The sequence below is a fragment of the Anabrus simplex genome, chromosome 8 (genome assembly GCF_040414725.1).
Source record: "Anabrus simplex isolate iqAnaSimp1 chromosome 8, ASM4041472v1, whole genome shotgun sequence".
Taxonomy (NCBI): domain Eukaryota; kingdom Metazoa; phylum Arthropoda; class Insecta; order Orthoptera; family Tettigoniidae; genus Anabrus; species Anabrus simplex.
The window spans coordinates 210,088,116-210,094,623 of record NC_090272.1 but is presented as its reverse complement, the minus strand read 5'-3'; positions in this window follow the sequence as shown (position 1 = coordinate 210,094,623).

Here is a 6,508-nt window from a genome sequence, read left to right as displayed (position 1 = left end):
ATAATAATAATAATAATAATAATAATAATAATAATAATAATAATAATGGTAGTAATAATAATTCTCTTGTACATGGATGACATGAAACACTCTGCCAAAAACGCAGTGTCAAATATTCCTTTGGCTAAATCAAATGGCCATAAATATGATTTTCAGTAGATTAAACTCAAATTTATAACGATGTATTCACTTGCATTTAACTAATAATAGCCAACAGCCGTAGCCATGTTGACACACCGGATCCCGTGGGATCTCTGAAGTTAAGCAACATTGGGCCTGGTCAAGAAGTGGGTGGATTGCCACGCGCTGTTGGTGCGGGTAAGGAAATGGAGGAGCGGAAAGGAAATGGCCACCTTACTGTACGTAAACTCCGGCTCAGGCACACCTCTGCGGAGATTCGGACCTACCTTCGGGCAGAATACACCCTTACCTTACATTTAACTAAGAATCGTTTTGGAGAGTCATCTGTATGGAATTTGGAAACTGACTCAGGGCCTCAGAAGCTACCACGAATGAAAATAATCAGTTCTCTAGAGTGTGATTGTATGAGGCCTCTTTGATAGAAGAATTTTCTATATGTCTCTCAGTCATGGCCATCCAGCAATACTTCACATCACAGCCTGCACGGTTACTAGTTCACATCGCGTCGCACATTTTGTATCCCTATTTCGTGACGCAAGTTTTCGGATGACCCGACCCATGAGACATAGTTTGGTCAAGAAATAACTGGAAGATCTACTGGCATTCAACCACAGTTTCTCTGCAGCTCGGACTTGACAAGTATGCCACCCAGTTCTTCCGGAAAGGATCTCGTTCAGCTCAAGGAATTCAGATCACAAACAGAGAAACCATTCCTCCTCTTGGCCGCAACGAGACGTAGAAGTACCTAGGCTACCACCAAGGAAAGCAAACAAAGTCTCACAACGGGTTCCTGAGACTCCACATTCTAAGCTCACAGACAAGAACCATATTCTTTTGGCATTATCCAATGGACGAAATCTCATCTCCATCATTCACAAAAGAAAACAAACATCTCCGCAGTGTTAACATGGAGTGACGGCTGTTGATGGTGATCTGTCTATCCGATGGGGTTCACCCGGTTACTATTCGGACTGCTATCACTTTACAGTTCATTCTGATGGCATTAGTCCATTGGGAAGTTGAAGTCCTTTCTTGGTGTTTGTGTCCAAAAATGCAAGACACATGTTCCGCGGTGCCGTAGATTTTTTCCATATTTCAGACTGAAATGTTCTCATTTTCTTCCAAAGAATATGTACCTTAGGTTGTTCTTCAGGAGAGAAACCAATTTTTTCTGGGCTACCCTTTGATTTTTGCTGAAAATTTCTTGTTTTTACCAGAAGTGGGTCAACAAGGGAGTCCATTCTTTACAGATGTTAATGTGTTGAAGGGAAGCTTCCTAAGACGTTCTCATAATGCTCAAGCCACGAATATTTTTGAGATATACAGAATACAGTTTAAAACAAGCCGTTTGTAAATCAACTATTTACTTTACTGTACTTCTGATTAATTTATCTACATAATCTAGAAAAGCCCGTCTGAGTTTCGATGAGGGTGCACACTGTAAAGGATAAATCAAGATATAGTTACAAGATTATAAATTAAGGTTAAAAATATTTAAATTAATTTACAGTATGTTTAATATTTCACTTCATTTGCATTTATATAAGCTGTTGTAATGTAGTTGATATTCTTAAATCCTGCCTGCTGTCATTTCTTGATGGATACAGTACTTTTGCATCCATCTCTTGGCACAGGCCAGAGTAAACTGTAGCTTCCACCGAAGTCCCAGTCAACATCCATGGCTGTGACAATATGGAAGTTGCTGGGTAGTGCTGAGTAATGACATTCAGAGCATGACTAGTGTATCTGAGTGTTATGAAAGGTGCGGCTCATAGGGTCAGTTGTGCTGCAATAGTACTTTCTGACCCAGTGATGAAAGGAATGGCAAACTACCTCACTCCTCATCTTGCCTAGTACGCCTCATTTTGGTGCTGCCATTGGTTTTTGGGGTTTCCTCATAACCGCATAACCTTTGGTGGTGCTATTTGAGGGTCCAACTAGCCTCTAGGCTGACCTAACAGACAGACATTCTTAAATCAGTAAAATGAAGATAGTATTATCTTTCACCACTTTGCTTCTTTTTGTCTTGAACGTTATTGTCATTTTGTAGATCTCAGTACAGTATTTGAAGATTTCATCGTTTTTAAATGAATATGCGTGTGATAAAATTTAGGTGGGGGCCGGGAGTTGTAACTTTACAAAGACAAATAATGGTTTTTTCATAATCTAAACCTTAGTGGTTACAAGAAAATTTAATTTTATAGAAGCATACACTCGTACACATCCTGTGTCCCTCAGAGGCGAGGAAAGACACATTACGGACTCAGAAATGATATCTTACAGCTATATCACATTAAAAGTTCATTTAATCTTGATTTTCTGTAGCTCATTATCTGATTTCCCTGTACATAATGCGTGCATTTATCAATCAGTCAATCAATAATTTTTCATCAGACTTAAGTATCATTTACGACTGGAGACTACAATTCTGGAGTTGAAGTGAACCGACCCGACCGTGTGAAGCCTTGGCTGCCATTGGCTTTCGGAGATGACGAGGTGGTGCACCGTGTTCACTCTTGCGCGTGTCACGGGTTTACGTTTTTATTATCCAGTGTCACGTAGCAAAAACAAAAACATGTCGGCGGGCAGGCGAGGGCTTAGAGTCCGTGTGTGACCGGCAGGACGGAGTGTTGTGTACACAGCAGGACAGTGGCCGTATCGCACGTTCCGCGGCTCCGCCTTGAGGAGCGAGGATTACACATCACACCAGTGTAGAAATGGTAGACTATACGCCCCTTGTTCATGGGAGAGAATGTCAGACTTGCGAGGGAGGAATAAGCAAGCAGCACGGTTTCTTTAGAATCTCCTGTGCTCAAGATCTCGGGTTCGAACGCCAGATTAATCAGTCAAACATCTGGAAGCAAGATATAACATAGTAACAGAATTGATTTGCGTTAGGTTGGAATACATTTTACAATCAAATTTCAATTTTGACGTGAAACATTATTCAAATTGGGAGGCGGAGGTTTTCAAGAAAAAAATCGATGTAACGCGAAAAGGTTTTACATATACTCCAATGGTTTCTACATTACCTTAATGTAGAACGATGAGTCCACAAGGTGTGACTGCGGTAGGTGACAAAAAGCGCATGACGTCATCACGTCCCGCTTTGGATGGAGGCAGTAGAATAACACCTACGGTATCTCCTGCCTGTTGTAAGAGGCGACTAATAGGGGCCCCAGGGGCTCTGAACTTTGTAGCGTGGTTTGACGACCACGGGGCCCTGAGCTGAGTCCTGGCATTGCTTCCACTTATTTGTGTCAGGCTTCTCACTTTCACATATCCTATCCAACCTTCCTTGGTCAACTCTTGTTCGTTTCCGAGGTTTGCGAGGGCTAGGGAGTCTTTCATTTTCACACCCTTTGTGGCCCTTGTCTTTCTTTGGCCGATACCTTCATTTTTCGAAGTGTCGGATTCCTTCCATTTTTTTCCTCTCTGATTGGTGTTATATGGAGGATGTTTGCCCAATTGTACTTCCTCTTAAAACAATAATCACCACCACCACCACCACCACCACCACCACCACCACCACCACTGACGAGATGGCTGCCCAGTTAAGGTCCGATTAAGGTGGTCGAATATCAAATCAATTATTCAACATTGATCTGCGTTTAGGACTGCCGCCCAGGTGGCAGATTCTATGTCAATTGATCACCTAGTCTTTTCTTAAACGATTTTAAAGACCGTAGAATTTTACTGACTTTAATTTGGATAAATTATTCAAATACCTAATTCATTTTCCTAAGCAGGAACATTTTCCCAAATTTGTAATCTTGAATAATATTATGAATTTTCCTGCCTTTATTAGCTCCATTCAAATGGATTCAACCAATCACGTCATACCACACCATCTCTCTATTAACATATCGGAATATAGCATTTAGTTAAGCAGCTCGCCTCCTTACTACCAAGTCTTCCAGGCCCAAAGTTAGCAACATTTTCGAATCTCTACTTTTTGGGGGGAAATCACTTGAGAACAAATCTTGCTGCCTTCCTTAGGATCTTTTCCATTTCTCGCGTCAAGTAGTCCTGGTGAGGATCCTATACACTGGAACCATACTCCAATTGGGGTCTTACCAGAGACTTATATGCCCTCTCATTTACATTCTTACCACAACCCCTAAATACTCTCACAACCATGCGAAGAGATGTGTATGTTATCTTGACAACCTTGTTAATGTGCTTGTTCCAATGAAAATCATTCCTTATATTAGCACCTAGTTACTTACAGTATTCCCCAAGAGGCACTTTCACCCTATCAAACATAATTTTAAACTGAGAGCACTTCCCTTGGTAAAATCTACAACCTGATTTTTCGCCTCGTTTGCCCTCATACCATTGTCTGCTGTCCATCTCATAACATTATCTACTTCATTTTGGAGTTAAAATCCTGTAATCATTAGTCTATACAATATAACATCATCTGTAAAAGGCCTTATCTGTGATTCTAGTTCTTTATTCATATCCTTTATATATGCTATAAAATATAAAGGTCCAAGAAACCTCCCTTGCGGGACCCGTTCGTAATAATTCCAGTACCAGATAATGTTTCACCACACCGTGTATCTTCGCGTCTAGATGTCGCACAAAGACGCTCTGGTTGTAATATAATTTCATTCGAGTGGATCTATCAGAAAACACCAGAAAAATTAAAAACTAACTGTAAATATAACATAATATTGAAAAATTGTTCAATGATAATTGACAAATTTTAGCGTACATTGACAAAGTGACCGTATATATGACTAATAAGTGTGTAAATTGTCATCGAATACGTACACGGGAAATGACACAACTAGACAAATAAGATTGAGTGTAGCGTTTAGACGTAGGAAGGATCATAACATGAAGATAAAATGGAATTAAAGAGGACAAAGTGGTGTAAATACTTCATTATCAAATCATTTCTATAGAGTCTGTGAGGATTTTGTCGTGTATGAAATATCGCAGATCATACTGGACGGTTCCAACAAAGTGCCACACTGCCAGACACTCACTCAAATTACTCCGCGAAAATTTTACTGGTATGGATGTGTCGTATCCATCTGATTCAACTGATCTTACACCACCTGATACGTTTGGCGCATGTTGAATGAGTCCATCTTTCAAGAGAACCCATCGACAACGATTGTGGAATTGCAAGAAAATATCTCAACGCTTTTTCGCAACTTGTAGCCATCTTCATTTGCAGTACTGTTTGTTCTGACACGCACTTTAAAAAGAGAAATTCGGCTCCGTGGTCTAAATATCAAGATCCTGTCTCTTTCCTGGAGTTCCCGAGTTCGATTCCCATGAGGTCAGGAAGTTTTACTTTGGTCCTAGGGCTGGTTAGAGGTCTACTCAGCCGACGGGAGAATAAATTAGATGTGTGTGCCGTTGAGATAGCGTCCCTGAATAAGAACTGCAGGAAAAAAAGGCTGAGAGAATTCGCCACGCGGGCCACATTTCTCCTCATAATCTGAAGGCTGAGCAGTGGTTGCTTGGTAAGCGACATCCGGTCAGGATTGTAGGGCCATGATCTTTGGTTAGAAAGCGAAACGTGCGGAAATAACGTCTCAGTCCAGAAATTGCACGTGAATTGACCGGTTTTCAAACAATGGCTAGTGAGGATATCACTAAACTACAACGTCCCAACCAAAGAAAAAACTGCAATTTAGAAATTATATTGAAATGGTGAATAAGTTTAATTGTAATTTTTAATGTAGTAATATGGAAAAGAATGAATGTATCAAAACACATTTTGGAATACAATATAATATGATTACTCCCTGACCAGCTTGACGTGATCCGAAACTGGGAGATGGATGTCATATATTCTATTGCATACTACGTACCAACAATACGGCAGAGTCTATGACAAGAAGTTTGATGACAAACTGGGCAAATATTTATTTATAAGGCGAAGAATGGAATAATTTATCGAGGGAAATGTTCGACAAATTTTCAAGTTGCTTTAAATTATTTAAAGGAAGATTAGGTAAACAACTAATAGGTAATCTGCCACCTGGGCGACAGACTTACATTCAGATCATTGATTGGTTGAGATGCACGACAGAGACACAGATGACATTATTTTGACATCACAACCAGCTGGTGTTATAACAATCAACTTGTAAACAAGGGGAGATGTTTTATTTTTAATTAATCGTTATGATTACCTTAAAACTAGAAAATATAACCAAGTGTGCTTTAGAAGAGGATTAACAACGCTCACCATGTTTATAAAAGACTGCGTTTCGTGTTGGGGCGCTATGAAACTAGGATTACAGTGTTATTATCTCGCCTAGACGAGGACTCGAAACTACGATCCTCTATATCCCTTAGCTTTCAGATATATTGCGTCTATACATATTGGACGTTTCCGTAT